We start from the raw sequence: 10,459 nt of genomic DNA, 5'->3' as shown, positions 1-10,459 counted from the left end.
GGTATCATTATTTGCAAAATACAAAAAACTAGCCGGGCGAGGTGGCGGGCGCCTGTAATCCCAGCTACTCCGGAGGCTGAGGCAGGAGAATGGCATAAACCCGGGAGGCGGAGCTTGCAGTGAGCTGAGATCCGGCCACTGCACTCCAGCCTGGGCGATAGAGCCAGACTCCATCTCAAAAAAAAAAAAAAAAAAAAAAAAAAAGAAAGAAAGAAAGAAAAAGAAAAAAAAAAAAAAAGAAAACTGGGGAAATTATAGCTTCAAGCATTAGCATTATGTACCTTATCCAGGATCACACAGCCATCATTTAAATCATATCAAGCATTACCTTAATTCAAGAACAATTACCCTGAATGTATTAGGCTATAGAGTCTATATGTTGAAAAATTGAATTTGGGAAAGGAGTGAGGATAGAGAGAATATTTTAAAATCTCAGGCATTAAATCATACGGACCTAGCCTGACAATAAGCCCCAAATTTCCCATGAGAGTTTATTTTCAGCCTGTTTTCTCATGGCATTGATTGGGCTCTTTTTTACTCTTAAAGTACTGTGGTTTAAACAATAAAATATGCAGTCAACTTAAATTATTCATATTACTAAGATTGGTTCAGAAAATCAATGAGCATGAAAATATAATGAAAATGTGTTCCAAAGACTTCCATATTCATGTGGCATGGTCACTGCACTTTTTTCTGAAGATAGGTCGTAGTGAGAAGCCAAAGAAGAACCAGGTGAATCAAACTGTAGAATGAATGAAATGTTTCTTCACAGCAGGCTGAAGCCTCGAAGGATTCAGCCAATGGAGATAGGATACATACAGCCATTTGGCTTTGATTCCCTCTGTGCTTCTCGGTGCTTCCATGCATACTTTCTCTGGGATGCTCTTCTTTTGGTTTCAAAAGCTGGTAAGTCTCTGCTGATTAACACATGATTTCTTCACAAACACAGAACCTTTCTCAGGGTATGGGAAGCCTGAGATCTCAAAACCATTCTCTTTTTCAAAGAGCTCTTTCCTGCTTCTGTTCTGATTGTGTATCAAATCAGAGGAAAAGACATTTTCCCTTATTTCCAAGGTATGAGAAGGCATTTCACTGTAGCCTGTGGGTATGAACCAAGGAGACAGCATGTTACTTATGAGCCCAGGCTTTGTGATCACACAGATCTGGCTTCAAGTCCCCATTCTGCATTTATTTACTAGTAGTGTTACCTTGAGCATTACTTAGAATTTTTAAGAATCAATTTATATCCCAATTACCTTGTTTTGATTGTTACACATTACATGCCTGTATAAAAACATCACATATACTGCGTAAATATATACAACTATTATGTACCTGTAAAAATTATATAAAAAATTTTTTTTTAAATTAAAATTTTATAGCATTTACCATTTGCTAGAGAATATCATAACATTATATGTGTTATTTAATTTTTATAGCAGTTGTTGAGCTAGGTACTGTTATTGTCATTATTTTAATATGAGTCATACAGCAGCTATGTAACTTGATAAGCTTTCACAGCCAATAGTAGAGGAGCTGAGATGGGAAAGAAGGCAAGTTGCCTCCAGAACTCTCAGTCAACCATTTCCCTGCACTTTGTCCTGTTAAACAGGATTAGAAGTACTTACCTACCTCAGTGAATAGTGGTAGGTATTTAAATAAGTAAGTATATTTAAAGTGTTTACCACAATTCTTGCTGCAGAGTAAGGTTCAATAAATGCTAGCTGTAATAATCTTAATTATATTCTTTCCTTTTCTTCTCCTGCCAATCATTCATTTTCATTCAAAGTAAACCATGGCTCTTTTTATTTCATGTACACTATATAATTGTTGCTATTTCTGTACCTTTTCCAGTGAATTTTTCTTCAATTAAAAATTCTTGTATTGTGTGGGTAGCTTTTCCAAAACATGATTTTTCTTCATAGTCTAGTGTATGTGACTTTATTCATTCCATTTTTTTGGTGCCTTTATCCACACTGAGTTTGATTTCTCTGGGTTTTTACTGAATTTAGAGATTTTAAAAATCGTCTCATTTATGTTTTAAGTTATAATCATTTTGCATGTCTTTACATATTGTTCTGTATCATTTTTAGACAGAACAGAATTTCCTCGTATCAGTTTGTAATGTGGATATGAACATTTTACTTGTTTCAATATTTTATATAAATATATTTTCAGTGAGGCTTATTTTATCCACATCTTTGGAAATATTTATGATAATTTAGCATGAATTACTAAATATTAAATATATGTTTTAACTGGAATGTAAAATTTTAAGACTTTCTAGTATATGTAAAACAATACCTCCAGAAATTCTAGTTATTTATAATAGCACTGTAAGTATATGAGGATACTCATTTCTTCACTGATATCATTATTGGATAAAGAGTATTTTATTTATTTCCAATAAGATAGTTCCAAATAGCATTTATTTGACGGGAATATTAATAATTTTGAAAATGGGAAATTTCTTCCATGTTTTTGGAGGTGGATATTAATAGTTTTTCTTATTGTTTTATGAATAATACTATAAATACACCATAAAATATGGGTGCCGTTATTTTTATTCAAATGTTTGATAAGTTCCTTGGATATTCACTGTATCTTGACTTGGATTTCCCCAATTAAATAACAAGCTCTTAATGGATAATGGTAAACACAGACCAAGCATGTAGTCAATGTTCAATTAATAATTTTTAAATGGCTGAAAGCAATAATCTCTTAAATTTTAGTTAATTAAATACTATTAAAATATCCTTAACTCTCTCTAGCAGTATAGATGATAAATTTCCAGATATAGGAGACTCTGCCTGTTTTAGTAGTATTTGCCACAACACTATTTGTTTCCTTTTAATGCTTGTAATAATGAATATAAACATAAATGTTATTTGACTATGATATGTTATATTGTTCTCTAATGTGAGCATAATCAATTTAATTAATATTCTTTTACCAGAGGTAAAATGTAATGTGATTAACTTTGTTTATTGAAAGAACATGAAAAATGTTTTTCTCCAAATTAAATACATCAGAAACATTGTATTCTCATGTTTATTTCTGCTGAATGGATCTCCTACCATCCAGAGACTGTCGGTCCATGAGATCTGCTAATCCACTTTTTCTTCTTTCTTTGGTCAAATTGTTTCCTAAAGTTTAGCAAAATGAAAATAATGTAAAAATTCTTTGCTCCTCCAGAGAAAATGTTTTCTTTTGTCTGACTTGAAAAACTGTTCTTTTCATATTTGTCTCTTGCTTACAATGTGAGAGTTAGCAATAAATGAACAACTGAATGGAAACGAAGACCTCAGAGTTGTTTTCCCCATGGAGTCAATGCCTTTGGGTAAACAGTGACTCTCTATTCTTCCTGTGGTTTGTGGTATATTTTCATTATCTGTAAGGTATAGAAAATAATACCTTTCTCTGATGTCATGCAGATTAAGTAAAAAGTGTGTCCATAAAGAGCTTAAAATTTCAGAAACAAGAAAAGTTCTTATTTCACTACCAGGGTTGTAGATGAATTCACATGGTCTTCAATGCCAAAGCTTGATAAGCTAAAGCTGCTGTAATCGGCCTCATAGAAGAATCCTGCAGTAATCTTTTGTACTCCAATGTCGACCAGTCTGCACTATTGTCTCTCTCTACCTTTTCTCATTTCTTCCTGTTACCTAGTTTGTATTTCCTTATATATAATAGAAAAAAATAAAAGATTCTAAAGGTCAAAGATACTATCAATAAATCAGCCACTGGGATATTGCTGTCAATATACAATATTTGATATGACAAAAATATTATATGTCTTATTCGAGCCATTTTATATTAAAGCAATATTTGAGACTTTTTTTTTTTTTTAACTTGAGATGGTAAGCATTGCAGAAAGTGTGAACTCAGTGTATATTGTTGGACTTTATGACACATGAAATGTTTTAGAATTTAAAATCAATTAAGTAAAAGACATATAAACTACTTTTATTAATAGGAATTACAAAGCTATGTTAATCCCTTAGTTCAATAAAATTTTGCTGACAACCATCCAACTAACTAGGTACTGTTATTATCCCAGTTATAGATGGGAAAATCAAGGCACAGATCTTATATTATTTTTATTATCTTAAAGGAATATCCGAGACTGGGTAACTTATAAAGAAAAGAGGTATATTTGGCCCATGTTTCTGCAGGTTGTACAAGAAGCGTGGCACCAGCCTCAGCTTCTAGTGAAGGCTTCAGGCTGCTTCCATCTATGGTGGAAGGTGAAGGGGAGCCAGTGTGTGCAGCGATCACATGGCAAGAGAAGAAGCAAGAGAAAGGAAGAGGTTCCAACCTCTTTTTGACAATTAACTCTTGTGAGCAAGAGCAATAACTAACTCATTACCCTGAGAAGTCATTCATGAAGAATCTTCCCTTAGGACCTAGAAATCTCCCCTTAGGCTCCACCTCCAACATGGGGATCAAATTTCAACAGGCAATTTGGGCTACCAACACCCAAACTATAGTACACAGTGAGTACATTAGGCAAAGTTATAAATTAATTCCAAACTCTCAGCAGTTTAACACAATCAAGATTTATTTCTTATTCATATTAGATGTTTGTTGTTATTCTCCATATATTTTCACTCAAGGATCAGGCTGATCTCTTTCACCACGTAATCTCTGCATGTTCTGGCACCCCTTCACCTTCCACCGGGAGTGGAAGTAACCTGAAACCCTCACGAATTGGATGCTGGTGTCATGCTTTTTATACAGCTTGCAGAACAATAAGCCATATACACCCCTTTTCTTCATAAATTAAGAAAGGCCATTGTTTGTGACTCCTCTTATCCAATTCTTAGCTTTCAGTGTCACTGTGGAAGGAAGGAGTAAACATGGAGAGCTCATAGCAGCTATGAAATGGCTTACCCAAACTGGGCACACATTGCTTCCACTCACAGCTTACTGGCCAGAACTAATCACATCCCTCCCATTCCTACTGTCTCTAAGAGATTAAAGCATGTAGACCTCTCTTACACCCACAAAGAAATACCGAATTAGATCTGAACACTTAGAATAATTTTAGAAGAAAGTTTAAGTAGCTCATCCAAAACCCAACAGCTGGTAAATGGTGGAACTGAGATTTAAATCCAGATAAACTGACTGCAGAGCCAGCATTGCAAACCATCTTTTTATCATTAATATTCATTTAGAAAACATCTGATGTCATTTTATGGCCTCCATTTCTTGTTTCAAATTCTAAGCTTATGATTTTATTTTAGAATCATTTATTCCAAATATGTATTGAGTTAAAATCCAATAAACACATGGCTTCTTGAGAAACAGTTTCACCCTTTTCTAATACACATCCATAAGTGAGAGCAGCTATTGAGCATGTTCTCAGTAAATATATATTTGTGTACAAATAGATACACACAAATTATAAATTGCATATGCATGTATTTTATGATATGTATTACACATATATCATTTTATATATGTATTTACACAAACACATAGACATATTAACAACAAACAGCACTGACAGTGCTGTTTTTAAAATAATCATTTTAATTGCTCATTCTCTTCAGATTTTTAAATATCATACTACATCTGTTACCTTACAAGGCTGCTAGCCAAAAAAAGGACAAAGTATTTTGGATGTTTTAACCATAATCTGAGATGATAAAAACTCTATTTCCTCAGTCTGCTGAGCAAGCTTCATATTTTAGTAACTCTAAACATTAAAGAACTCTTTGTATAGGGTCTCAAATAAATAGCAGATGAATTTCAGGTTGTCTACATTAAAATGTACATCTGCTCTGAACAAGATATAAATGTACAATTTTGAGCTTTCTGTTTATAGCTTTAGCCTAGTGAGGAAAAGCAAACAAACAAAAGAAAACCTAAAGCACGCATTAGATTTCAGAATAGCTTCTTATTATTGTCTGCTCAATAGCAAATAATATGAGGATCATAAAGTCTTGAAGAAGATGTTGAATTTCTTCTGGGAATGGATAGAAGTGCTCTCTGGTGTGTTAAAATCATTTCAAAGGGTGCTTTCTGGAAAGAAAAACATTTTATTGCCAAAGAAATTTTAGGTATATGTGGGTTTACAAACTTCTATGGACCTGCTAGAAATAGTAGATGCAGCAGTGAAGTAAAGAAATCAAGACACTGAAGGTCTTGTGTTTTGTGCTTAGGTATTGGTGTCTGTCTTTTGATTTGGATTAAATTTTAGCTCATTTCGACAATTATTACACTATCAGCAAAATGTTGAAATACGTAATGACATATTACCTTTAATCTCTTATTGAATTACCATTCTGATAAATTTTTAATTTAAGATATTTTGATGTTTTTATAACTAAATATGAAGATATATGTTACATATGCTTTAAAGTTTACTGAATAAGCAACAACAGAATTGAAGCAATGCAAAAATAAGGTAACAAAAGCATTTATTAATTCGATATTATGACAAATTTAGTTGTGACTTTAGAAAGCTTAATTTGCTTCTCACTGTGTTATTCCACAGGTTACAATATCATTTAGTCACCTCAAAAAAGAAATACTTTTTTCTTGTGGAATCTATAAGACTATGACACTTGGACAATTACATACAATAGCCTTTTATTACAAGAATACATTATAATTACAATGTTGTATTTTTTTTTGTAACAAAGCATTTTTTTAAAGAGATTTAGAGCTCTGCAATCTTGATATTATTCCAGTATCTGCTACTACTGTATTTCTTCAGAGAAATAATTAGTAAAATATTGTGGCAAAACAATGTACTACAGCAGAAAGCCTTTCTACTTATAAGTCAACAATTAATGTATCACAATAGCTAGGAATAGATCTAAAATATTAATTTCATATTGAAATGTACCTCTACCTGATCACAGATTTCTATTTTTTTTTTTTTTTGAGTCTGTAGTAAGCTACTGTCATGCTCTATAGAATAATATTGGATTCTGAACTGATAGGAACAAGATAACAACAGAGAAGAAAACCAAGTTGTCAGGAGTGTGTTTCCTCTTGGTATGTTTGGATGATAGTAGGTAAGGAACTGGAAAATTCCTGGATGACTATGGTTCCTATTTTGTCTATTTTTTGAAAATTGGGAGAATATTTTTTAATGGGGGAAAGGTGACAAGGCATATATTTCTTGTTGAATTTCATGTCTTATTTGAGAAGTAATTGTAAAAGGGCTTAGAGATACCCAGGAGAGAGATCATAATTAGAGATGTGATAATTCTATACACACAGAAGTGGCAGGTGAAACCATGGACTTAGTAAAATCATCTAAGAAAAACGGCCAGAAGGATGAAGGAAGAAGTCAAAGGCAAAAATATGGATTATAATAACAAAGAAGAATCAGCCACAAAGGGCTAAGAGGCTGAGAAAGAGTAATCAGAGAGTTAGAATTTTAAAACCAAACTAGAGAAGACAAACGAAGTAAACATTTCAGTAGAGGGAGTAAAGTATAAATTAACAGTTCTTATATGTTAGACACTATACTGAGTTCTTTACATACTTTATCTCGTGTCAAGTTCCCAATAATCTTTTGAAGTGATGTCATGTTCCAAATTTACAAATGAGGTAAATAAAGCAGAGAACAGATAAATTTGCTTCCTGCTGCACATGTCCCTTAAGTACTAGAGATGAAGTTCAAACTCCGGTATGTCCGACTGCAGCTCACACTCTTAAATTCCACACTCTACCAGAACAGAAAAAGAGTTGATGATTTCTAATTGGTTTTTATTTGACTACTTTTGACTTTGGACATTATCATTGAAAAAGAGATTATTAAATTTAGCAGCTAGTAACAATACATTTGGTATATTAGAATAAGGAATCCATTAAGTCTTGGGGAATTTATGAAAAGTATTTTATAAAATGTAATGTGAAGGAAAGAAGGTTACAAATATATTTATAAACAATAATGATACCCAGCAATGATCTATATAATTACACAAACTGTGAACAATAATGAATACACTACTTTATATTTCAACATCAGTTTTTCCTTTGATAAAATGAACATAGTGCTTGAATTATTTTAGGTGAATAAATTAAGTAATATACACAAAATATCTTGTAACTATGAGTAGTGCATAATACAAGTTCCAATAAAAATAATATTTGCTATCTCTCACTATGTGACTTTGCTGAGTTCTACTTTTGAAGAGTGAGACTAATAGAAACCAGATTGCAATATGCTGATGAATAGATGAGTTATCTGCTAATGGAAACAATGAATGTAGATTTTTTAAAAAATGTTTGACAATGAAAAAAATTGCATTAGGGATGCAGTTGAATGGGATGATGAAAGTTAAAGAAGGAAAATGTTTACAGACTAGAGCGAGAAAAAAACTAAAGATGAAAAAGTTGATAGAACAATACCTTCGAGGAGGCCTGATAAAATAAAATTGAAATCCTTTAAAATCATTGAATTTGCATAATTCCCATGATAATTTGTTTCTTTCCCCCTTCTTTTCAACCCTTTTTAATAACAGGTACTGGAGATCTTGATATAAAAGATCAGGTTAACTTTCAGAATATCTGAAACCAGGTCCACTCTCTCTACTGCTGACTCATGATGCGACTATGGGCAAGTCATATGGTGTCCCAGGGTTTAGTTTATTCATTTGGATAATAGGGCAGTTGGATTAGAGAATTCCTGAAATCCTTTGCTGTTGTTCAGACTAGTTTCGACTGACTAAAACAGGTTGTTTTTGAATTTGATACTTGTCATCTTTTTCTTTGTTCTTAACCCAACACTAGTCTCCAAATGTTTGGAGGAAAAAAACACACAAAACAATACAAGAAAACCTTTACACATCCTAAGGGTGGGTGAAATTGGATAGGGAGGAAAACTTTCAGTCTTTTGCCTAGGTGATTTCAGAAGTTTATGGCCTAATTATGTATATATATAATTATTTATAATATATATGCAGAAATAGATATAAATATAATATAAATATAAATGTCAGAGCTTTTTCCTCCTTCCCGCTTTCTCTCCCTTTTTCTCTCTTTCTCCTTCCTTCCCTGCCTCCCTCTCTCTTCTTTCTCATTCTCTTTTCTTCTTTCTCTCTCACTTCCTTCCTTTCTTACATCCTTCCTTCATTTTTTTTCTTTCTTTCTTTCCTTTCTTCCAAACCAGCAAGGCAAGTTACTTCCTTTACAGTGGTCTTGCTATTTTTGTTACTCACTGCCTAAGTGAGAAGTTCATTTAGACTAAAATAAAATAAATATTTTCATATAGGAAATAATGAAAATATGCAATGTAAACCATATTAAATGAAGTTTGTTTAATAAATGCAAAGTATTACACACTATAAAATCATCTACTTTTATGTTTCAATAATTTATAAACCTAAGATTTCCTTCTGCAGAAGATAGGAAAGTGAGTGTAAATTATTTTAATATTTCACCTTCTAAAATCAAATATTTATCCTTTAAAACCCAACATTAAACTCAGAATTATTTTATTTTAAAATCTACTAAACATCTTACCAATCTATGTGTATCAACATTTCCGGGAAAACTGGGTAAACTTTAAACTTATTTAGGTTTCAGTTTCAGGAGACTATCATTCAGTTCAGTTTTTGATGATCAGCCACTGATTAATGCATTAAACATTTCCTGTGCCTGCTATGTCTGCTACTAGCAAGGTTGCAAGATTTAAACTAAAAAAACACAAAAATGATGTCAATATATGCCCTAAATCTAGCCAGGAAGCAGACAAAACCTAATGGAGACCACTAACTTCTATAATCTTTACTAAGGCAGTCATTAAGCAATTAAATGAAGTCAATGTCTTTCTTTGATAATGTCTTCCTCATACAGAAGACATTATCTAAAATTTCACTTACATCTGTAAATTCTGAGTAAATATAATTTATTTTCTTTGAAACTGAAATAAGTAAATAGATGAATTACTTTTATTCTGTATGTTTAAATGAGGTAGCTGAAGTGTTTTATAGATGAAACACTTTAGGCAATTTCACGTATAGATATTAAATATCAATTTAATAATTTTACTTTAAAATTTGTCCATTTTTTTAAAGAACAGAATAGGTATTCTACAATAAATACATTGAAATATGTATTTCTTCTCAACTAATTCAGAAAACTTGAAGATCAACATCTTAGATGATTTTACAGATCATTCCAGGTCTAATTCTATGATTACTGCCTGTTGTATAAGCACGTGTACTTATACCTCCATATTCACAGTCTGTACACACCTTTACACATATACACAGTAATATTCATATACATACACACACACACACACACACACACACACAACAAATGCATCCATATGCGCATATACCCACATTTCTGGTTTACATTGTGAAAGCAAAATAAACGTCGGGACCTCAAACTCTCTAAGGCAAAGGTAGAATTCAATATGAGAACTGCATCATGCAAACCTGCCTCCCTCACAATTCATGCACTAGCAAATTCCTTGTGGTCCCCAAGA

At 32.4% G+C, this 10,459-nt stretch overlaps 1 long non-coding RNA gene across 1 annotated transcript; it reads right to left on the bottom strand.

Moving 5' to 3' along the window:
- Positions 1 to 616: 616 nt before the first annotated feature.
- LOC111529323 lies at positions 617 to 3,880 on the bottom strand. The gene is made up of 2 exons (XR_002727392.2): positions 3,415 to 3,880; positions 617 to 914 (listed from the first exon to the last, which is right to left on the bottom strand). It is a non-coding gene; the product is annotated as an uncharacterized LOC111529323 (long non-coding RNA).
- Between the last annotated feature and the right edge of the window lie 6,579 nt (positions 3,881 to 10,459).

The sequence above is a fragment of the Piliocolobus tephrosceles genome, chromosome X (genome assembly GCF_002776525.5).
Source record: "Piliocolobus tephrosceles isolate RC106 chromosome X, ASM277652v3, whole genome shotgun sequence".
Lineage (NCBI taxonomy): Eukaryota > Metazoa > Chordata > Mammalia > Primates > Cercopithecidae > Piliocolobus > Piliocolobus tephrosceles.
This window is presented reverse-complemented; position numbering and strand designations above follow the sequence as displayed.